General features: G+C 53.2%; 1 pseudogene; it reads right to left on the bottom strand.

Annotated features, from left to right (window-relative positions):
* Nucleotides 1–1,962: 1,962 nt before the first annotated feature.
* Nucleotides 1,963–21,212, bottom strand: LOC115337855 (annotated as a pseudogene).
* Between the last annotated feature and the right edge of the window lie 3,988 nt (nt 21,213–25,200).

Raw genomic sequence — 25,200 nt, 5'->3', positions numbered from 1 at the left:
GCACACACAGGCCTGTGGCTCATCTCCCCAAGGAGGAGGAGGAAAATGTCTGCCCGGTGCCAGAGTAAGGGAGAAATATTACCCCTGTGGGAGGGCAGAGCTGGCAGCGAGGTGGCACAGGACAGGCACTGGCCTCTTCTCCCCAGTCCCCACTTGGAGCACCTTGAGTCTGCACATCAGTGTCCATACTGTCCATAGCCCCACCATCCTGTGTTCAGAAGATAACACTCCTCCCTTCTTTACTTCACTTTTATACCTTACTTCTCTGAGATGCAGGGCTGGAGCTTGCCCCCATGGGAGTTTTGCAGGGGATGGAGGCTGTGTTTGCAGTGCCCATGTCTGTCACCCATCACCGTGGGGGTCTCACCCTGGGAACACTGCTCTCCTATGGGGTCTGCCAGCAGGAAGGCTCTAGGGTATAGGGCAGAGGAATCTGTGAGTCTTGGCTTCTCCCAGATCCCCCCAGGGTCACCCCAGGGGTGGAGGAGCTCCCAGCAGGGAATGGGGCAATGCTGAAGTGGGAGAGGATGTTGGTGACAGCCGCCTCCTCCCCGCCTCTCCTCTAGGGCCAGATCCTGCTGCTTGCAGCAGTACCGAGCTCCAGCAACTCCCCACAGGGAAACCTGCCGCAAACAGCCAATGCACCTTCCAGCCCGCAGCAGAGGAGCCATTTGGGGAAGTGCCGGAGGGGTGTGGAGACCCACCAGCAGGACAAGAGACAGCAGATTGGGAGCCAGGTCCTGGCCAGGTGTCAAACCCTTCTCCCTGCCTGGCCCCTGCGCAAGAGGTTTCTCTGCCCACAGGCGCTGGGGCAGCTGAAAGCCACAGCAGTACCTGTTTTAGGGAAGGGACACAAAATCTCCTCTGCCATGGAAACGTGCGCAGTGAGCATCCTCCCAGATGAGCCCTTCTCCAGGCCAGGGCCTGCACCACGGCTTTTGGCTGCAGCACACACCTTGTGGGGATCCTTTCTGGCCCTCCCACAGTGCTGAGGGAAAGGTGCCCCCATCACCCCTGCTCCCATCCCTCCTGTACCTGCACACAAGTACTGCCCTGACACAAATCCAAACTGACATCCCTGGCGAGGCAGCAGGAGCCAGGGGTGGGGGCTGAGGGAGACCAGGAGGAGGGGGGTCCCAGGGCTGCCGCGGGGTCTTACAGCCTCTGCTGAGGAAGAAGGCAGCTCAGCGGCTGTGACAAGAGTGCTCAGGGTCTGCGAGGGCCTAAGGCAGCAGGAGCAGCCCATGGAGACTGGGGTCCTGGCAGAGCATGAAGAGAGGGAATCCCAGCCCCGTGTGTCCCAGAAAGCAGCTCTGCACCCTGTGCTGGGGCAGTGGGGAGCAGAGCTGCCTCCTAACCAATGTGGGAGGTAATCCATGGGCCATGTTCCCCCCTGGGGCTGGCTGGGGTGTTCGGGGCACTGCGGCCACCTCAGGGCTCACTTCTGTGGGGCCACAGCCCAGGGCTTACCCTGACACGGCAGCTCTGTCATGGCCTCTGCACTGTGGGACCAGCATGGCCCAGGCCCTGCCTGGGGCAAAGAGCAGCTGGGACACCCGAGGGCGAGGAAATGGGTGCTCCCACTGCGGTGCATCACAGGGCCTATCAGAGAGCCATTTTGACTAGAAACTGCCTGTGGCCAGCAGGATGGAAATGTCTGTGTCAGCAGGATTATTCCCCAGGGACCATGGCGCTCGCAGCCCCACTGCCTGACCCCAAGCCTGCTGTCCCTGACACATGCCCACTTCCCCACCTCCATGACTTTGTTCTCTGCTCCTCCTGATCAGCCTCAGGAAGATGCCCTGACACCTGGGCAGGCAAGCACCAGCTCTGGGTCAAAGCCCCCATAGACTTTTATTAAGAGCAAAGATGATGCACAGCATAAAAATGGGAATAAAAATAGAGAAAACTCCAGATGGTTTCTGCTGCCCATGTGGGCCAAGGGGGACTGTTCCCTGGTGGTCATGGCTCTCCCAGCTCTACAGACCTCTCCTCTCTCCTGGCTGCACCCAGCTGCACAGCAGGGATGGGCTCTCATGGCCTGGGGCTCTGGGACTGTTGTGCACAGAGCTCTGGTGTCACAGCCATTGTGTCCTCAGGGGCATGTGCCAGAGACACCTCTTCAGCATCATCATAGCCCAGGCTCCCCAGGGAGAGGGGCCACATGTCTCCTTCAGCTCCAGGGACCCCAGCACTTCTCCAGGACCACAGGCTGGCCCCTGCAAGCAGCAAGGCAGGAAAATGCAGTTCGCCACCACCATCTCATTCCCTGCTCCTTACCGCATTCAGCTCCTTCTCCCACCCCCAGTCCCTCCAAGGAAAGCTCCTGGGACAGGTTCCCCCTTCCCAGGAGGCTGGGGTTTCAGGACAGCAGCAACTTGGGTGTCACCAGGGATGGCACCCCAGGAACCAGCAGCGCTAAATTTCCCTCTCACCTCTGGGTGCAGCCCTGGTCTCTGCACCCTCCTCTGGCTCCCTGGGAATGTTCCAGTCTCCCTGCCCAGGGGCAGCATCCTCCTCCGGATCAGATACCTCCCTGGCATCATCATAGCCATCTGCTGGGTCACGTCCAGGTGGGACAAGAACATCTTGAAAGGAGAGGGGAGCTGGTGGTAGTGAGAAGATACATCCTGCACAACAGAGGATGGGAAGATGTGCAGGGACATAGGGCTGAGACACTGGTGTTGGCAGCACCACAGGAGACCCCAGTGTCAGCCCCACCTCCAATGGTAACACTCAGTGACATCTCTGTCCATCACATGTCTTCAGGGAGATCAACCCCTTCCTGCCTCTGTTACCTGGTGCTGATCCCAGACCATCCTCCTCCTCGCTGACCCCAGGGTAGGGCTGCAGCTGGGTCAGAGACTCCTCTGAATAGGAGTCTGGAGAGATGAACAGTGGGTGTTATGGAGCAAGCCCCACTGACCTGGCTCATGGCCAGTGCTACTGAGGAAGGGGCACCCACAGAGCTGGGGCTGCATGGGGAGGAGGGCTGGGAATTCACCCTGCTCCCCTAGGACAAACCCTGTCTCAAAGGTGCTCCCAGAGCTGCCCTAGAACAGCCCCTTCCCTCACTCCACAGGTGTCACATGGGGTGCAGGGGCAGGAAGAGAGGGGGATGTCCAGCTGTGACAGGCAAAGCTGTTTGTTTGGGAGAAAGCTCCCCTCTTGAGCCCAGGACCTGGATGGCCTCCCCACAAACCACATGGCCCCAGCATCAGAAGGACCACGGGCTGGAGGGCTTCAGGGAATCAGCCCTGGATTGGGGCCAGGGGAAAGGGTCCTGCAGATGTACCTCCAGGGAGGACCCACACCCACCTGAGCGACCAAACCTCGCCTGCTTCTCCCACACTGGGCTGTAACTGATCTCCTCATACATGGCCTCAAGGAACAGCTCCTGAGCACTTCTGGAGCCTGGGGACAGAGGCAGGGCTGGCAGAGTGATAATGGGATCACACTGCGCTTCCCCAAACCTGTTCCTTGGGCCAGCCCAGGACTGGCCCAACAGCACAGCCCCACTGCACTGTCCAGGCACAGCTGCCACATCCCCAGTGAGGGCAACATCCCTGTGGAGATTATCTGGGGCAGCGTCATCCTTGCATCAGCCCTTCGGAGACAGCGCTCATGCCCCTCGGTCATGCACCCCTTGTCTGACCCTGGAGCAGCTCCCATGTTTCCTCTCTACCTGGAGCTTTCCCCTATCTGCCCCACGGGTCTAGGGTAGGGCCCATGTCCTGCTGCGGGGTGGGCAGGGCTGGGCAGAGGGGACGGCCTGGGGACCCAACACCATGGGGATGGACACTGCTGCCCTGCACTCCTCCCATCATCTCCCTTGTCCCAGAGCCCCCTCCAGCACTACCCAGAGCACTGCCAGCCTTGGCCGTCTCCCCTCTGTTCACATTTCCCCCAGCCCTGCTCTGCCATTTCTCTCCTCGGCCCATCGCTACCTCCCCCCACCTCTGGGCTCTCTCCACCCCTTGCTGCTGGTGCCCCACAGCCAGGCACTCAATGGGGTGGTACATGGGACTGCTGGCAGCACACGGTCTCATCCCCCCAGCTCTGCCTGTGCCCCTTACTGACAACCCGCAGCCCTACTAGGAGGTATCTCCTGCTGGGACTGCTGTGGAAAGACCAACCTCTGCGCCCAGCCCTGGCACTTAGCACTTGCCCAGCCAGGAGGGCCAGGAGCAGGCAGAGAAGGGCCCCCAGGATGATGCAGATGATGACGGGCACTGAGACTCTCCCGCTGCCACTCAGACGGCCCCAGGGGGAATCTGTGCGGGCAAGAATATGGAAAGGCCAGCACCAGGCCTGGGTGAGGTGGAAAAAGCACCATTCCTGACCCCCATCACACAAGGCAGCAGGGGGTGGAGTGCCCCAGGGATGTGTGATGGAGATGCTTCTACCCTGATGAGTAAATTACAACCTTCCCTACCCCCCTCACCACCAGACCAGTGCCTTCTCCTGGGAGTTTCACACCTCAGCAAGGAGCCCCTTCCACCCAGCTGTGGGTCCCAGTCTTGCCCTGGGGATACCCAGCCCCAGGGGGAAGACAAGTTACCTGCTCGGGGTGGGGATGCTGCTGTCCTGGGTGTAGCTGCAGAGGAGGAAAAGGACAGGTGGGCTGAGAGGGTGGGTGTGCGGTTATCAGGGAGCCTCCTCCCCAACGCACCGTGTGTGTGTCTGTGGATGTCCCTGACACATCCCACCCAAATTGCCCCTCCTGCGGTGCTAGAAAGAGAGTCCGGGATAGGGCTCAGTGCCTCTGCTCCAGGTGGCAGGCAGGATGGCACAGGCACCCCAGGGGATAACCCTGGGGCTGCAGGGCCCCACGGGCAATGGCCAGAAGACATCCAGTTCCACCGAGGCTGCTCCCCACTTGGCACCAGGCTCCTGCACTCCGCAGGAATGTTCTTGCTCTTGGGAGGTCAGGGGCCGTGCCCGGACCAAGGGGGCAAAAGGCCTTCCCCAGCTCCCTGCCAATACCCCAGCAAGGGGTCCCAGCCCTGCCACTCACCTGAGCAGTTCACAGCAGCATCCTCCTTATGCCGGCAAGCACCGCTGTCCCCAGGACGGGCCCAGCAGTCCTGCAGAGATGTCTCTGTCCCACGGCACTCCACCTGCTCCAGCCAGATGGGGCCCGTCCCCTCCCCAAACGCAGCCTCATGCAGGGCAGACACCGCGGGGCCACAGCCCAGCTGCCTGCACGCCACCTCAGCATCCCGCATGTCCCAGGAGTCGTCGCACACCGTCCCCCTGTAAGAGTCGGTCAGAAAATCAGCATTGTCTCAACATTGTCATCAGGAACATGAACAGTACATTACCTGACAACGGCCTGTTTGGAGCGCAGCGGCCAATCCCAAGGACAGAATGTGCGGTACAAGGCTCCTGGAAGGTACCTGGCTAGAGCCGTTAGAGATAACCGCATAGCTACTGTCAAAAAGGATGGATTGCAACCGTTGCCATAACATCGATGAAGAAATCATGAACTCTAGACGAACTTTGCTTCATTATAATACCAAAACACACCTCCTGGTCGAAGGCTACCCGCCTCCAAGACTTACCACGCCTCGGACACTGACCCTGCGCCTGCGTGATAGCCTCGCTCGAGAAGGGCGGAGATATGATAATTGTATTCTGAGAAGGGCGGAGACTCCTGAGGCAGAGGTGGAGCAAGGTGTGTTACTAAGCATAAAAGATGACTTCTGAACAATGGGAATTTGAAGCTTCCCCACCAAGGACCACGACGATCGACGACGCAGCATTAGCTGGACCCGGGACCGTTAGGACGTCTTGAGATCAGCGGTGGTAGCTATAACCTCTTTTTTCTCCTCTCTCTAAACTTAACTTTACTTTTCTCCTTTCTCTCACCCATCTCTAACTATCGCGTGCCTCTTCACAGGCAATACAATAAAGTTATACTGTGTGATTACTGCTATCCCCTTTGGTGTTGGTCACCTTAATTTTGCACTTTCGAGATCGTAGCAAACGAACCATCACGAGTCCACCGAGTGGACTGTGACATTAAACTGGCGTCACGGACAGGATCCTGAGAGACAGAGGGGTGCAGGTTTTGTGTGGTTTGTAACAGGGGAAGAACGTTTCGTTCCAGCCGCACCTGGCCCTACACCTGAAAGGGTGAGAGGTGTCCAGAAAGCAAGGGGGGCGATTCGGGATTCCCGCACACCGCACACACCTCAGTGTATTTCACCCCAAACTCGAATTGAGGGCTCTGTCTATCAGGATCAAGTGAAGGATCTCCTAGTGCAAAAGGGGGAACTGTCCTCATTAGATGAGGTTGACTACTCGGGGAAGTTGAAGGGACAAGCAGAGAAAGTCTGCACCTGTGAGCAACTAAGTTTTGACTCCCCGAAGTGAGATTTTGGTCCCTTCAGCCACTCGGGGAAGAGGAGGGCGACGCAGCAGTTGTTGCGTGTGTGGTGTAACTAAGTTTGACCTCCCCGAAGTGAGTTTGGCCCTTTGCAACAAAAATGACTGGAAAGAATGGTTATCAAAACTCTCCATCAGTAAAAAATCTTGACTCGTTTTATGCACTCTTGGCAAAGTATGGAGCTCGACCCTCCCCGCCTGGGGAAGAGTGGGCTCGAGACAATTGGGCAAATTTACAGAGTGTAACAGACCGAGTGATTTCTATACAGAATGAGGCTAGATCACGGTCAGGCAAAGGCAAAGCAATAATCTGTGCAGTTCTTGGAGCCAGCCTGGTCGCAGCAATTGAAGACCGCTATAAGCGGCGTAGCCAGGAAAAACAAATCATAGAATCCCTTGAAAATTTGGTACAACTTTTGCAGAAAACAACCTCCAACCTGGAAGAGCAGTTAGCAGAGAAAGAAAGAGTAATTTGCTTGTACAAACAGCAAGCAGAGGAAAAGGAGGAAGAAAATCACTGTCTAAAAGATGCCTTGAAAGAAGAACTTTCAAAGTCTGTTGAATCATTGAATGAGATAGAAATGAAAATGGAAAAGATAGGTATTCGGCAAATAAGTCAGGTATACCCCCAAAAGGAGCTAGAGGAAGCAAGGAAACACTTCAGGGAAAACCCCCAAGTGAGGCCTTTGATTAAAGCAGAATATACTTATATAAATGATGAGGATAATGACCCACATATTACAACTAAAGAGATACCATACACTCCCACTGAATTGGCCAAAATGAAAAGAGAATATGGGCGCCTTCCCAAAGAATCCGAAACAGAGTATGTGTGGCGTGTATCTTTAACTGGAGGGGACCAAATTCAGTTAAGTGAAAGGGAAGCTAGTGGTTACTGGGGCCACGGCGTCTTTTTAACAACAGGGGATAAACGTGCCCCATGGTCCCTAACCCAGCGGGCTGCCTATTGGGCCGGAGGGCTGAACCCCTTAGACAGGGGGGATCCCCTAGCAATCACAGGCACAGTTGATCAATTGCTAGAAAGTGTGCACAAAACAGCTTGCCTGCAAATGATACATGAAAGGAAGTTAGTTCCCGGATGTGAATCCCCAATGATGTTGCCGGTGAATCCTGAAATCATGACTCCTTTAATAAGGGGACTCCCAGAATCACTCAAATCTACCGGGATTGTTCTCCAAAGGACCATAGCGTCTTTAGACCCTGTAGAAAAGTTGGAGAGCTTTATTAAAGGCAAAAGAGATGAAAGTAATGTTGGCACGGATTCACCCTTTAATCATAGCTCGGCTTCTTCCCACTCAAAACATAAAAGGATGTGGACGTGGGGAGATGTAGCACAGGAATTGATAGATTATAGCAGAAAATACGGTCCTGTGAGAACTTTGGAGGAGAAACCTAAAGGAATCCGTCAAGTAGGAGCTAAAGATCTACCCCTATCTGTTAGTAAAACTGTAACCGCTCTCACTGACTCCGCCAGTGCTGCTGACTACTCCTGCTCTAAAACTGGGGGAGGAGGAAGACAGCCCCTGACTCGACAGCAATGGTGGGCTTTGGGAATTAAAAAGGGAGTTCCCAGAGATGTAATGGATGGTCTACCCCTTAATAAACTGAGTAAACTGATATCAAAGTGGTATGGTCCAAAACAACACCCACAGCACTTAAGGTCAAATAGAGAAATCTCTCCTGTCATGCCCACAGCCCCCCCCGCGGAAAGCACGGGCAATGGGGAAAGTCAGCAGGGAAACTAGAACCTCCGTTCCTTAGCAGTGGGCGGGGGAACGGAGGATGGATTTATATCCGACAGCTCACTAAAACTAACAGAGGAGATTTATTGATTACAGCTATTGTAGGTCCTAAGCGTGCACCCGTAACCTTTTTAATTGACACTGGTGCACAGATCTCTGCCCTGACTGAGGAAGATGCACAGAGGTGTGGGGTGATTCCCTCTAAGCGAAACATTTGTGTCTTGAATGCTCTAGGGTCAACAGAAGTTATGAACGTTGTTCCGGTAAAGCTGATGCTGCCGGGAGAGGAAGGCACAATCACTATTAACATGGTGGTTGGGAACATTCCGACTAACCTGTTAGGTATAGATGCCCTTAAAGGAAGGGGGTGGGAGGATTCAGAAGGATTGTTGTGGACTTTTGGGACACCGCAGCTGAACATCAGGCTACTTCAAACTGCACCCCCCTCTGCCATTTAGCAAAGTAACTAGTGTTAAACAATATCCCCTCCCCCTGGGAGCAAAGGAAGGTATCAAACCAGTCATGCAGGAGATGCGGGAACAAGGAGTGGTGATAAATACCCATTCTCCTTTCAACTCGCCGGTATGGCCGGTGAAAAAACCTAATGGGAAGTGGAGGCTCACAGTAGATTTTCGAAGGCTGAATGCTAACACAGGGCCTCTGACTGCCGCAGTCCCTAATATGGCTGAACTGGTAATAACAATTCAGGAGAAAGCTCATCCGATCATGGCAACCATAGATGTTAAAGATATGTTTTTCATGATACCTTTGCGACCAGAAGACAGAGATCGTTTTGCTTTTACTTGGGAGGGACAACAATTTACCTTTACCCGGCTGCCTCAGGGATACAAACATTCCCCTACACTAGCTCACCACGCTTTGGCCCAAGAACTGGAGAAAATACCAAAAGCCGACGGCATAGCTGTCTATCAGTATATTGATGATATTCTCGTGGGTGGAGATGAAGAAAAGGAGGTGGGGGCAACCCAACAGAACATAATTTCTCATTTGGAGAACTTGGGTTTGCAAATTCCCCCAGAAAAGATCCAAAAACCCTCACAAGAAGTAAAGTTTTTGGGAATTTGGTGGAAAGGGGGAATGACATGTATCCCACCAGACACCCTCACTTCTCTAGATCAGATTAAAATGCCTGAATCAAAAAAGGATTTGCAGCATGCTTTAGGGTTATTGGTATTCTGGAGAAAACATATCCCAGACTTTTCTATCATTGCCAGACCTCTTTATGATTTGCTGAGAAAACGGGCCAAATGGGAATGGACTGCTTCTCAGGAAGAAGCAATGCAATTGTTAATTTTTGAAGCAACAGCTCATCAGGCTCTTGGCCCTATCCACCCTACAGACCCTTTTCAGGTAGAATGGGGGTTTGCCACAACAGGATTGTCAGTACACATTTGGCAACGTGGTCCTGAGGGTCCAACCCGCCCTGTAGGATTTTACTCCCGTGGCTTTAAGGATGCTGAGAAGAGATATACTGCATGGGAGAAAGGTTTGTTTGTGGTTAGCATGGCTCTCATAGAAGTGGAGAAAATTACACGTCAGCAACCAATCGTGCTAAGAGGCCCGTTCAAAGTTATAAAAGCAGTCACTAACGGGACCCCCCCTCCTGACGGGGTGGCCCAGAGAGCCTCGGTACGAAAGTGGTATGCCCAGATTGAACACTATTGTAACCTTTTCTCAGTGACTGAAGGAGCTTTAAAAAACTTAGCTATCCAAGAAACAGAAAGCCGGGATGGCAGCCAAGACAAACCTATCTCAGTTATTCAGGTAGCCCCTCCTTTCTCCCACGATCAGTCAGTGAATGCTTGGTATACCGACGCTTCGGCAAAGCGAGAAGGAAAAGTGTGGAAATACCGGGCAGTAGCCCTCCACACTACTACTAAAGAACAGATAATAACAGAGGGAGAAGGGAGTGCCCAGGTAGGAGAATTAATTGCAGTATGGAGCGTTTTCAAGCATGAAGCACAAACAGCTTCCCCTGTCCATATATATACTGATTCCTATGCAGTGTTTAAAGGATGTACTGAATGGCTCCCTTTCTGGGAGCAAAATGAATGGGAGGTTAACAGAATTTCAGTGTGGCAGAAGGACAAGTGGCAAGAAATCCTGAGCATTGCAAGACAAGGGAACTTTGCTGTGGGATGGGTAGCTTCTCATCAAGTAGATGGGGGCTCGGCAGGAGAATGGAACAACAAAGCTGATGAATTAGCAAGACTAGCTCCTGTACAAAAGGACCAGATCACAGAAGATTGGGGTCGTTTGCTAGAATGGTTACATATAAAACGTAAACATACAGGAGCTAAAGATTTGTATCGTGAAGCCCTTGCCCGGGGCTGGCCTGTCACTAGGGAAATGTGTAAAACCTGCATATCAGCCTGTGAACAGTGCCGTACACGGCTCGAAAGACACCCCTTAGAGGATGACCCTCTGCATTTAAGAGACGGTAAAGGCTTGTGGGATGCTTGGCAGGTAGATTATATAGGCCCCCTTAAGAAATCAGGAGGAAAACGCTTTGTGCTGGTAGGAGTGGAGATAACATCAGGGCTAGTCCAAGCCGAAGCTTTGAACAAAGCTACGGGAGAAAAAACTGTGAAAGCACTGCGTGAATGGTTTGGAATTTTTCCAAAACCACAAGAAATACAATCTGACAATGGCTCCCACTTCACCTCCAAAATCGTACAAGATTGGGCACGAAGCGAAGGGATTAAATGGGTCTTCCACACTCCATACTATCCACAGGCCAATGGGATTGTAGAAAGAACAAATGGTCTCTTAAAACGACTTTTGAAACCACAAGAGGGAAATTGGGATACCCGCCTATGGGAAGCTGTCAAAGGTGTAAATGACAGATGGGGGGTAAATGGATGCCCCAAAATTACTGCCTTTTGCCCGAAGGCTCCCTCTCTAGTTCCCTCATTAAAGGGACCAGATGATTCTAAGAATCCAGCACATTTCCCTGGACAACCTGTCCTAGTAGAACTTCCCACTGTAGGAAGTGTGCCACTGGTATTAAAAACCCCACTGAATGTATACTCATGGGTAGCATCCGATGCCCTAGGGAAGGAGCATTGGATAAATACTCGCTGGATAATTCCATCATTTTAATTTTCTGTATAGTATTAATCTCTTTTGCCTCAGAGAGGCAAGTTTTGTTTCTTTTTGTTTTGCAGAAGAACTCCGAGGGACGCCAAGAACAGCATGAATTATGAATCACTTAACTAGATTGATAGTACTCTTTTGTATTTTACCACTAATCTGTAGCCAAAAGAATACAGAATGGCCATGGTCCCAAGCTATTGTCCAGTATACTTGGAGTATGGGACAGTATCCCAAAGACTGTCTCCCAAACTTAGCCACTGTAGTAATGCATGATTCTGAAGTATACCACCCACTTGAGTGGGGGGAATGGGACAAAAAAGACTGGGTCCGTGTCCTGACTGGAATGATTGGAGAAAAAAATCCAAGTGGGATGTAGAAAGGTGGAAGGATCTCTTTATGAGAAAGCCTCTTCAATTACCATCTCTGGAAATCTATTGGACCCTAGTTCCAACATCACTGTGAAACTCTGTCCTACGATAGAATGGGGATGTAACAAACAGGATTCTCTCATTACATGTTGCCGTCAAAAGAATGTCGGTAACTACCCCCTAGACCCAAGTACCAATAATGTTGAAATCACCAAATCCTGTCCTAAGGAACAAGGAGATTGTTGGTATAATTTCACTTTGACCAAGCCAGTTTATGTGGTGTGCAATTGGCGATCTAATCCACCAACCGGAGAACTATCAGGCCTAACATTTAAATTCAAAATGAATGTTGTAACTAGGATGCTTGTTGCAGTAGTTACACATGATGGCATAGATACCCTCTTTACGCTAACTGACAAAGATGAAGTTATACCCTCTTTTACAGTGGTACAAGGAAATAACATCACAATAAGATGCAGACTGATCACTGAATCTCACATTGAATCCACAAACAGTTATGGAATTGGACCTCATGGCCCTATTTTGTTGTGTAAAAATCAAAACCTAGACTGTTGGTTAAACTTGACAGCTGTACAATACTCTTATAAAGTTATGTGTGGTAAAAATAACACTAAATACTGGGGAGGATTTAAAATAGATGTTGTAATACCTACTACCCAACCAATTGTTGTGCTCAGCCCAAAAACCTTTGAAATTGGACCGTATGTGATCAGAAATACGGGCCTACAACAAATGTTGTTTAACCCGGCGTGGTCTCTCAAACGAGTTGAATTGTCAATGCAGAACAATGTTTCAGACATTCAGCCAGCTTGCTCACCTTTCCTAGAGACTTCTTACGAGGGATGGACAACCTGGCTGCAAAAACGAACTCTTCCCATGAGAAGAACACAGAGAGACCTAACCAGTGTTTTGGGTACAGGATTGGGAGTTTTAAATAGCATCGATTCGGAAGTAATAATGAACAAGTTGGCTACCTCAATTAGTGATTTGGCTAAATTACAACAGCCTTTGCGGTCTTCTTTATTGGCTTTGGGGACTAACCAGTGGCTGTTGTCAAATATATTACCAAAATGGGAAAAGGTAAATGTAAGAGACCACGAATTGATTACTGATGCACTTGGGGTGATCCAAAATAACGTCTCTTTGGCTCTCAGTTGTATCCAGGCTCAAATATGGATGCAGTCGGTAGCCGCCTCAATTATAAGAGAAGGGGAAGAAGGCACTCTCCCCACTGAAATTCGGAAAATAATTTGGGACAGTGCCACTGATTTTGAGAAGGAACTCCAATCCTGGTGGAACCTGGTAAACTTTACTTATGATCCCGTTACAAACATAGCTACAACTTTTGTGCTTACTATATATAATGCTATCATATACCCAATTTATCCCGTTATTGTATTAGGGTTGAACCACAACGGAACTATACTCTATCCTTTTGAGCATAGAGTATGGGCCCGAAAGGTGAATGAAAAATGGCAAACTGTTAATTTGGAATCTTGTATTGTACGAGAACAACAAGGATTTGTTTGTGAAGGCAATGCAATTGAGGCACAAGATATTTGTTTAGATACTGAACAAAATATTTGCCACTTTGAGATTCATCCTAATGAAAACCCTGAAACAGTACTCATATATATCGGCAAAGGCTGTGTATGTTTGAGGACTGTTTGTGATTTTCTATCTGTAGATAAGATAGTTGTGGAGACTAAAAACCATTCAAATTTTTGTGTTTGTAATTTTACTAAGATTGTTGGATGTGACTTTTCCTATTCGACCCCGGTCACATCTCACCAACTTTTGCAATCTAACTATATGTTGATTCATGAATTGTTGCCTATACCCATTGGAATGAATCTCACTTTGGTAAAACAGTTATTACAACACAAGGATTTGGTTGAGATTTTGGAGAAAATTAGGGAAAACGGACAGAAAACCTTAATAACTGTTCATCACAATGTGAAAGAAATACACCGAGTTTTAGAAAGAGTGCAAAAGGATGCAGAACATAGATGGTGGGACACACTTTTCGGATGGTCGCCTACTGCTACAGGCATCCTGAACAAGTTGTGTCACCCCATCGTGGTTCTCTTGATATTGGTTTTGATCAGTTTGGCTTTGTCTGCAGTATTGTATGTCATAGCCTGGAGAATGATGAATCGGTTAACGTGTTTGATGTCTGTACTGAACACATATAATATGCTTGATGTTCCATCCAATGTGGATATTCCCAAATCAATTGATGTTTTGAAACCTCATTGATTTTCTTTTTTTTAATATATACAATAAATTGTAGATGCCTTTCTATCTTCTCTCCTTTTCTCTCTCTCTCTGTCTTTTTCTTTTCCTTTTCTTCTTCCTCTTCTTTATCATGCTACCACCAAGCGGTCCTGACGTCCTGACGACCATGTTGAGCCACGGGGTGGTGTAAGAGTCGGTCAGAAAATCAGCATTGTCTCAACATTGTCATCAGGAACATGAACAGTACATTACCTGACAACGGCCTGTTTGGAGCGCAGCGGCCAATCCCAAGGACAGAATGTGCGGTACAAGGCTCCTGGAAGGTACCTGGCTAGAGCCGTTAGAGATAACCGCATAGCTACTGTCAAAAAGGATGGATTGCAACCGTTGCCATAACATCGATGAAGAAATCATGAACTCTAGACGAACTTTGCTTCATTATAATACCAAAACACACCTCCTGGTCGAAGGCTACCCGCCTCCAAGACTTACCACGCCTCGGACACTGACCCTGCGCCTGCGTGATAGCCTCGCTCGAGAAGGGCGGAGATATGATAATTGTATTCTGAGAAGGGCGGAGACTCCTGAGGCAGAGGTGGAGCAAGGTGTGTTACTAAGCATAAAAGATGACTTCTGAACAATGGGAATTTGAAGCTTCCCCACCAAGGACCACGACGATCGACGACGCAGCATTAGCTGGACCCGGGACCGTTAGGACGTCTTGAGATCAGCGGTGGTAGCTATAACCTCTTTTTTCTCCTCTCTCTAAACTTAACTTTACTTTTCTCCTTTCTCTCACCCATCTCTAACTATCGCGTGCCTCTTCACAGGCAATACAATAAAGTTATACTGTGTGATTACTGCTATCCCCTTTGGTGTTGGTCACCTTAATTTTGCACTTTCGAGATCGTAGCAAACGAACCATCACGAGTCCACCGAGTGGACCGTGACACCCCCAAGAGCCACGGTGCCAGACCTCCACTCTGCCCGAGCACCCGTCCTCACCTCCCACGGCACGAATCTTCTCCCTGTCTGGAGAAGGCAAAGACCTCCCATGGCACCGGGACAGCAGGCAGAGCCCTGCCAGACAAGAAGCGTCCACAGAGGAGCAGCTCCCTACCTGTGCAGCTCGTGGAGTTGGGGCACGGGGCCAGCGGGATCGAGGGCATTTCTGAGCATCTCCGTGAAGAAGGAAACGCTGTGGTGAAAGGGCTGGTTTGGGAGATTGTGCAGAAGAGAGCAGGGCTGAGCTCTGCTTGCGCCTCCCTCTGCCATCTTGGTCACGGCAGCAACTGAACCCTGGTCATTCAGGGGACACACACAGGACTGTGGGGGGACCCCAACTGCTCAGCCCCAAAAGGTCCCTGGTTAACAGAGCAGTAGCGTGTCTATGGAGGGCAGGCTCTTCTGAACCCTGTCAGGTCTCTTCTGAGACCTCACCTGGAGATGCATCTGCCTCCCCCAGGCGCTGCTGGCAACCTGGGTGGCAACTGCTGCTGGACATGTGTGGCTGTGATCGCTTCTCTGCCACCAGCAGCAGAAGGGACTGACATGGAAAGGAAAAGCCCCTCCAAACTCTTTCTCTGCATTTGGCTGTGCTCAACAGGGAGCAGGAACTGGGGTGACACTGGGGTGCCCGGGTGGCTCAGAGTTACCACTGCAGGTGATGTGGATCTCCTCTTGCAGGTCTTTACATGACTGTGGGTTCCAGGGAGAGGAGGGACACTGCCAGAAGGAGCTGGTTTTCTCCCCACACTGCACATTATCCAGCCATGTAGGGCCAGACACATTGCCAGAAGGCAGACGTGTTTCCAGGGATCCTCCATTCCCGCAGCCCAGCTCCTTGCATGCCAGTGACACTGTGTCGAGAGTCATCGAGTTAGAGCAAATGCTCCCCCATGTCCCATTGTAGAAAACCTGCAGGTGCCCGGAGCAGCCATCGCTGTTCTCCAGCCTCAGGGCCACGAACTCCGGGAGGAAAGGGGGAACAGGCTGGTCTGGGGCTGTGGGAGCCAGGACACCTCTGCACCCCCCAGGCCCTCAGCTGGGCAGGGCCAGGACCAGCATGTCCCCCCTTGCACCCAAGGGCAGAGAGAATTCCCTGATAGACAGACACCCCTGCCCTTCCTGCTAATCCTCGGGGATGGCTGAGCTCCCCAGGGACCCTCAGTGGGACTGAGGGTACCCGTGCATGGGTGTCCACAGGACATGCTCGGCCAGGAGCTGAGAGGCAGCCAGGGACAGCCTTGGCCATGCCTGGCTCTCCTTGTGTCCTGGCCTCCCCAGGAACCAGGCTCCCACTACAGCTCCCACCACAGACCTGAGCAGATGACTCCTGCATCCTCTTTGTGCCCACAGTCGTGCTGCCCCCAGGGCCTGGCAGGGCAATCCCAGAGAGCAGCTTCGGCCCCAGAGCAGTTCATGCCATCCAGCCAGATCTGCCTGGAGCCTGCCCCAAACTGCCTCCACCGCCCCTCCACAGCCCAGCTGGTGGCAAATGACGGCGGCATCAGACAGGTCCCAGCCATCGTCACAGACAGTCCCCCAGATGCCCTGGTAGTAGATCTCCACTCTCCCAGCACAGCGCCCAGCCCCATTCACCAGCCGGACCCTCCGGCTCCCTGTAGTGGGCAGAAACCCCAGGTGCTGTCAGGGGCTGGTGCCCACCCAACCCCATCACCTGGGGGGCCCGTGCAGCGCCGCTCACCCCAGCAAATGACTCCCACGTCCTCCGCAACCCCTGCCGCCGGTGCACTCTCGGGCAGGGAGGTGTTGCAGAGGGCCAGGTTGGCCTCGTGCCCTGCGCACCGGACCCCTCGCAGCCCCACGGGGCCCGTCCCTCGCTCAGGCTTTGGGGGGTTGTAGGCTTTCTCTGCCTCTCCGCACCGCAGCTGCTGGCACACCACGCTGGCCTCCTGCACGTCCCACTGGTCATCCAGGACTCTGCCCCACGTCCCATTCTGGAAGATCTCCACTCATCCGTCGCACCGGCTCCCTCCACCCACCAGCCGCAGGGATGCTGAGCCTGGGGAGAGCAGAGATGCCATAGCCATCAACAGCACTGGGGAGCATGGCATCCTTCAGGGATCAGGGGCGAGGGGGGATTTTCTGACCAAACAGGACAAGACTGAGCCTTTTGCTGACGAGACGCGAGGGCAAAACCCAGGCCCTCTCTGCAGCTCACACCCAGGTCTGCTGCTGCTGGGGGGACCCAGGCACCTGCTGCCTGGGTGGTGGGATGAGGCTCTGCAGAGCTCTCTCTGGGGATGGGATGCAGCTGTCTGCAGCCAGAGAGGTGGAGCACAGCCCTGCAGCCCTGTCCTGGGCTTGTCCCACAGTAGGAGAACGGAGGAGCCCAGGCCTGGTGGTGGTAGTGCTGGGGCCTAAACCACTGCCCTGGGGGCAGATGCCTGCCTCTGGTCAGTCCTCAGCTCTCCCAAAGTAGAGCGGTCACTCTGAGCAGGCAAAGCCCTCCAGATGGCTGCTGAGGAAGCCAGGGTTTCTCCAGGGATAAATTCAGCCTGGCACTGCCGTGGGACCCCTGCTTTGGGTGGCCACGTCACACACAAAGGGCAAATGGAGTTAATGCAGCATTTTTCCAGCACTCACCTGAGCAAACAACAGCAGCGTTGTTCCCGTGGGAGCATGGTGAGGCCCCCAGGGTGATCACTGGGCACTGTCCCAGGTGGGTTTCAGTGCCGACACAGTGGAATGAGTCTCTCCAGACAGGGCCAGTCTCTCTCCCAAAATGCTCTCCTCCAGGAATGGACTCAGCAAACCCACAGTTGAGTTGATGACAGAGAACGTGGGCATCCAAGAGATCCCAGCGGGAGGCACAGAGGGTTCCCCAGGTCTCCAGCACCTGGACCTCTACCCTCCCTGCACACACTGTGCTGCCATTCACCAGCCTGAATCCTGTGTATTCTGGGGACAGAGGAGGAGGAGAGAGGGTGGATTGGTGCTCATGTACCCTCAGTACCTGGCAGAGAGGCCAGAGGGACAGCATGCCTTTCTTCTCCTTCTGCACTATTTTCATGCTTCAGACAATCCCATCATCCCTCCTGTCCTCACACCTGGCCCAGCACCATCCTTGCTCTGTTCCCCAACCCCTGGCACAGCCCTGGTGTTCAACACCCCTCCCTGAGTCCTTACGTGTGCAGGTGACAACAGCACTGTTCGCGTGGGTGCAGAGCTGGTCCCTGGAGGACCCTCTGCGGCAGGAGATAAGGTGGGATTAATTCCCCACACACTGCAGCACTCCATCCCAGATGGGGCTGACTGCTTCTGCAAAGTGAGCTGCCCCAGCAGCAGGCAGGGCCACGCCGCACTGCAACTCCCTGCAGACCACGTCAGCAGCATTGGGACCAAAGTGTGAGTCACAGACAGTTTTCCACTGGCCCCCGTCATGGATCTCCACACGTCCTGAGCAGTGGCTCTTCCCATCCACCAGCCGGACAAATTCTGGAGAAAAACATAACTGGAAGTTTGCAGAGCCCTCTGGCAGATACATGACCACATCCTGCATCATCTCCAAGCACGCTGTGACCAAACCACCCATTGCACATCCCAGAGGAAGCTGTTGGGGGACTGTTGGTGACACAGGCACATCCAGACCCCCACGCAACCCATCTTTACACCATCAGAGCACTCGAGGGTATGTGTCTATCGCAGACTCACAGCCACAGGTACTGTTTAGACAAACTGCTGCCACACAAGGTCCCCTGTGCTGCCTGGCATGGTTCCCCCAGCACCACAGTAGTGTGAGCAGTTTGGATGCAGGAGAACTAGCCCAGATGATAGTGACTGCTGCAGCCTGCTCAGCCCCTGCAGAGCTTTGGGCCAGGCAGGACCATCACCCTGATGCAATCAGAAGCACCCCCTGATCTCAGGGGTGTTCCTGGGGTGTTGGAAGGTTCATTTTAGGTGGGAGATGTCACAGAGCACAGAAATGTTGGAGCTGTTATCATGCCTGGTGCCTGTCCAGACCCTTCTGATGCCTGCTCGAGGGGGGATGTTTTCAGCCACGGAAAAAGCGCTCTGCCCGGAGGTGTGCACAAGCCAGATGGATGGCCGGACAGAGGGGCAGGAGACTTGCATGTCCCACTGGGCCCATGCCGGCTCTCAGAGAACAGCAGGCATGGATGAGGATCAGTAAGTGCTGCCAAAGCCCCCGTGTCATGGAGCAGTGTGGGGAGCTGTGGGCAGGCAGGAGGGGTTGGGCAGTGGGTCAGCACTGCCTGCACGGGGTTGTGTCCCTGCGGGCCTGTCACAGCCCCAGGGATTTCCCAGTGCCAGCCTGTCACTGTGGTGATACGGGGGGGAGCAGCCAAGGTCAAGCAGCTGCCAAGACCTAAAGCCTCACAGTGCTGGTCCACACAGCCAAGCCCTGGGCACAGGCAGTGAAGGGATTTGTGGCCACGCTGCTCCATTCCCCAGGGCCCAGCACTCATCCTTTCTGAAAATCCCTTTTGATTCATTTGAAGTATTCATGCCTATGAAGGGAAATACCCAGGAGGACCAGCCATCTCGTGCCATTCCTCCAAGGTGTGGAGTGCCGAGCAAGTCCCCCCAGGTGTTTCCAGCACAGGGACCTTCAGCATTATTGACTGCGAACTGGCAGAATGGGTGGAGATTGATGAAGCCCAATGGACACCCCAGGGCAGGGATGGAGGATTCATCTGCAGCTCAAGACACTGACTGAGGGTGACTGAGACACTCTGGCAAGGTCAGATCACCCTCGGGTAGGCTCTCTCTGGGCCTTCCCCAGGGACAGGGGACATCAGCAATGACAGTCCCAGCTTGGCAGTTAGACCAGTATCACTGGGCCCTGCTCTGGTGTCCATGTGTTGCTCCATGAGGGCACAGCCACGGTCCCTTCCCCCATCCCAGAGCCAAAGGTAGGCAACAGGCTGTCCCCTTACCTGAACACATCACTCCAGCATTGCCAATGTGACCACAGTTCTGTTTACCCCATCCACTGTGTTTGCAGTCAGACAGGGCAGACTCGGTGCCTTTACAGCGAACACTATCCATCCAAACGGGGCCAGATCCTCGCCCAAAGTATCCATACTGAGGAGCTCCAACAGCAGACCCACAGCCCAGCTGCTTACAAACCACGGCTGCATCGTTCATGTCCCAGAAGACACTACACACGGTCCCCCCCCGGCCCATGTGTTTCACCTCCACTCTCCCAGCACAGCGCCTGCCGCCATTCACCAGCCTCACCTCCGCAGCCCCTTTGAACACCAACATGGAATGGGTCAGGAGAGCACCAAGCCCCAGCACTGTGGGTCTGGCAGAACCCCCTACTTGTGCCAAGTCAAAGGTACTGGGGTAGGAGCCCTCTCCCCTCCGGGCTGTCTCCAGGGCAGTGCAGGGGTCCCTTCTATCCCAATGGGCTGCACAAGGCTGGGGGTGCCCCTTTCCAGCCCTGCTGGGTGACTCACCATCCCACTGCACAAGGCAGCTCTTCCCACCCCAATGGCCACCTGCCCCCCCACCCATACCCACCCACTACACTGCACGGTGCGCTGCACTGGGCACCCGCTACTCCCCAGCCTGGCACCCCCTGCACAGCCCTCTGTACCCAGGCCTGCAGCTTCCTATGAAAACCACCTGCCCCAGAACCACCCAAACCCACCCCCACCCCCAGGGCTTTCTGTGTTCCCAGGGAGCACTGAGATGATTCTGAGGATCCCCCAGGCCATGTCCCCTCCTCGCCCCTGGCGTCAGCCCAATCCCTGCACTAGGCCAGGCCCCCCTAGGAAGGATGTCTCTCTGCTGTAGGTGCCCCAGTCCCCTTCTCTCTGTGGGGTACAAACTGCCCTCATGGAGTCAGGGCTCCCCTGGAACAAGGGGGCAGTGAGCAGCACACAAACTCTCTGGGGTACTGCAGAGGTTGGCAGTGCCCTGGGGATCTCTGGGTGCTGCCATCACCAGCTGTGCCACCACCGGCTCCAGAGGCACAGTGCTGGGGAACAGGGGATCTCAAAAAGCTACCCCAGGGCACGGTGTCTATCAATCTAGCCAGGCACAGGCTGCCCTAAGCACTGGAGCCCTGGGAAAGGAGATATTCTCTCCCACCCAGATGGGTACAAGGAAAGGCACAGGGTCCATGGACCAGCACCCAGCACCTTCTGCCCCTCATATCAGTAGCACCTGTAAAGAAACCTTGTTCCCAGACAGAACCCGATGACCATGCTGGTACCTGCTGGCCCTGGGCTGTGGGACAAAGGAGTTGGCACTTACCCCTGCACAGCTGTACCCAGAGGAGCAGCCACAGCATCTGAGGGGACAGGAGTCCCTCGGTGCCCATCCTGACCCTCCTGCCCTGCCAGCACATCCCTGCTGCGCCACACTCCCTGCCACGGCTGCTGGGGACTCATGGGGACAATGACGTCGGGAGGGCAATATATCTCTGCAGATGCCAGCCCAGCTACAGGAGGAGCCAATCGAAGCAGCAGCACCTTTTTAGACATTATCGGGAGCGATCTCCCCTCCGACACAGCCCAGCCCTCCAATGAACTTCTCCAGCACCACTCATGACCATATATGAGAGACAGCTCTGCTACACGTGTCACGTCACTGTGGTGGGGGGCCGTCACAAGACAGGGACAGTTGTGGGGGGGAACAGGTTTTTCACCCCCTGAACCGTGCTATGTGGACTAGGAGCACTGAGCATCTCCTATTCTGGGCACATCCAAGAGCCCCAGGTGCGAGTGTCCGGCCACCCCTGTGCCATGGGAATCACAGGGCTGAGACTGCACCGGGGCCTGTGTCAGGAAGGGAAGGAAACAGCCCCTGCCCCTGCTTCAGACCCCGCTCTGCGGGGAGCAGCTGGGAAAGGGCCTTGGCCAGGGGAAGAGCTCCATTCCACGAGTGCTGGGTCGTTCATCCGTCCCTCCCTGGAGAGCCCCATGGTGGGTCCCTTGCAGAAGCCGGAGATGGATCTGGGAAACGTCTCTGTCCCAGCAGCAGACATGCAGCCCAAAGGCTCAGGCACATCCCTGGCTCTCGGCATGTCACCGAGGGACCGTTATTCCCCGCGGGTGGCTCGGGAGCTGCAGCCTGCAGGTGCACAAACCACAGCCCACGTGGCCTCGCAGCGCTCCCCGCGCTCCGGAGGAAGTCTGTGGTTTCCTCCTGGCGCCGTGCCCAGGCACATCCCTGCGGTGCCCCCGAGCCATCCCTACCCCGACTGCTCCAGCCAGGGCTGCAGGGGCTGCTCCTTCGGCCTCGCAGAGACGGGGCCGGGCGGATCCCGTCCCCTCTGATGCCCTTGTGACAGCACACGGCCGCTCTGCACCGAGCCCCGCGGCCATGGGGTGCCATCGGTGACGTGAACACTGCCATCCTCCCACGGCCACTGCTGTATGCTCATGATTTATACTGACGGTGACCTCACACCCCTCCTACTGCCAGTGCTCTCTGTGTGTGTGTGAGTTACACTGTCACACATCTGTGTGCAGTGTATGGACTTTCCTAACGATGGCTATTCCAAAAAGCCGTGTTTGGGCATGGTCTGAATGTTATTTTGGTGAGACCAGAAGCTCCTACCCAAGCTATGTGCCAGCTCCTGGCCTATCAGCTATCCAGGCACCAGTGACATCACAAGTTCATACATAGCCATGTGCGTGCTCGTAGCCTATCTGCTACTCAGCCACAGGTGATGTCATGGCATCTACATCTGACATGGGCCTGCTTCTGGCGTATCGGCTATTCAGACACCAATGACCTCAAAACCACCAACACAAACTAGGGGCCTGCTGCTGCCCTATCAGCTACTCGGGCAGCAGTGACGTTAGAAGCACCTACATGTGCCATGGGCCTACTCCAGGCCTATAAGCTACTCAGGCATGAGTGACCTCATAAGCACAGACACAAGCCATGGGCCAGCTCCTGCTCTATCAGCTACTCAGGCACCGGTGACCTCACACGTACACCCATTTGCCAGGTACTTGCTGTTGAGGTAGTCCACCTCTGGTGACCTCAAAAGGACCTATAAGGGCCCTGCACCTGGTCCTGGCCTATCAGCTATTCAGCCAAGAGTGACAACACAAGTACATACCCAACCCATGTGTCTCCCTCTTGCCTATCAGCTACTCAGGCACCAGTGAGCTGGCCACCACGTATCCACCTACTTGCTATCTGCTTGCCTGTGAGATACAAAGGCACAAGTGAACTCACAAGCTCCGACACAAGCCACGTGCCTACTCTTGGCCTGCCAGCTACTCAGGTATCAGTAATCTCACAACCACTTACACAAGCCACGTGCCAGCTCCCAACCTATGGTCTACGCAGGCACCAGTGACCTCACAAGCACATACCAACCTATTTTCTATGTGCTCGTATGTGGGGTGACCCCATGTGGCAGCCCCCACCCAGTCACTTGCTCACTACCCACCAGTGGGATGGAGGAGGAAAGTGGAAGGACAAAAGCGAGAATAAAAAATCTCATGGGTTGAGATAAAGAGAGTTTAATAAGTGGATTACTTCTTCTACTTTGAAGAACACCCAGCAGTCCCCTAGTTCTATTGCTGACTATGACATCATATGGTGTGGAATATCCCTTTGGTCCGTTGGTGTCAGCTGTCCTGACTTTGTCCCCTCCCAGCCTCTTGCCACCCCCAGCCTCCTCGCTGTGGGGGCAGAGTGAGAAACAGAGAAGGCCTTGATGCCGTGCAAGCACTGCTCAGCAATAGCTACAATGTCAGTGTGTTATCATTCAACCCTGTTTTGACCACCAAGGCAAAGCTCGGCACCATAGGGGCTGCTAACAAGAAAATTAACGCCATCCCACCCAGACCCAGTACAATCTTCATACCTTATTCCCTCCTGTTTGCATCCTGCTCAGGTCCTACAGGATTCAATACATTTACATCCACCATCACCACCCCCTTCCCCATCCTTTGACATGACATAAACACAGCATACTGGGTTTGGCTGGTGTGGCTCAGGTGGACCTGCACAAGTGCCAGCACACTCCTGACCTCTCCCCTCTCTCATTCAGCCAGAGCTTTTTGAAACATTCGATCAGGTTATCAACCTAAGGACAAGGAAATCTATATAGCACCAGTCTGCACCCCACAGTGGTCTTACAGGCAGCTGTGAGATGCCCCACAACCATGGGGAAAGGGAGTTCCCCACTACCACCCTACCCCTCTGCTTGGAACCTTGAAAGCCACTTTGCAGTTCATGGGCTCCCTGGCTAGTTCCTTTTCTCCACATGGTCTTTTTTGAGATCCTCTTTGGGTCTTTTCCATATTGTCCCCATGTATATATTCTTCTGAAGCTGGCATTTTGTCCTGCTTTTCCATGTTTGCAGATGGCATTGCCTGTGTCTTGCAGCACCGAGGAAAGCTCAGAGTCTGCCCCAGTAACCCTGCATGGCCATCCTGCTGGGCTGGGATGTGGGGGCCTCCTAGGCTGGTTCACAGGACTGGGCTCTTCTTTGTATGTTAATAGGATTTGCGCTGAGGGCTCCTTGGTGACCTCCTAGGAGGGGGCCATAGCCTTCGGGCATGTTCCAGCTTGTCTGTGTCCTCCCCGCCCTCTTGAAGTTCCCCCCAACCCAGACATGGACTTATTCTGCAGCCTGGTAAAGTGGCGGACCTTGACCCACCCTTGTACTTTTCTTTCTGTTCACATTTAAACACTAATTGTTCATTCCATTAGCTCTTATTAAAGGTTTTATCCATTTTATACCTATGTTGTAATGGCTATATATATATTTAATTTCTCCGGATTTATACATGTTTATATATATAAAAACACATATACATATAAGCGTATACACATATATATGTGTATAGAGGGGTATATATATTTAGAATACAGTATCTATTCATAAATACATAAAAATATTTATACATATTTGTACAGTCACTTATATATATGTATATAAAACCAAAAATGTATATATTGTAGTACAGGTATATATTTTGATATCTGAGCACTTCCTTGTCCACAGCAGGCAGGCAGCCTATCACAGAGCTGCATGAGGACATGTGGGTATGACGGTGTCAAAAAATGGCTGCCACCCAACCACAATGCAGTACGAAAACATGTGGGGAGTAAGGCTGTCAACAGTGGCGGCCTCCCTGTACATAACGACAGGGCGCTTCCTTTGCTGGTGCGCTTCTGGGTGCACCGGGAGGGGAGGCTCCTCTTGCCAGCCAATCAAGGCACATGGTGAGGTGAAAATGCTTCTTTTGAACCGTGGTCAGATAACGGGTCGATGTGGTGTCAGAACTTCGGTGCTTGCACCTGACTTAAGAACTTTCCCTGCCTCCGTGTGCTTCAAG

The sequence above is a fragment of the Aquila chrysaetos genome, assembly GCF_900496995.4.
Source record: "Aquila chrysaetos chrysaetos chromosome W unlocalized genomic scaffold, bAquChr1.4 W_unloc_7, whole genome shotgun sequence".
NCBI classification, from domain to species: domain Eukaryota; kingdom Metazoa; phylum Chordata; class Aves; order Accipitriformes; family Accipitridae; genus Aquila; species Aquila chrysaetos.
Note: the sequence above shows the minus strand (reverse complement) of the source record. Positions and strands in the feature narration are given on the sequence as shown.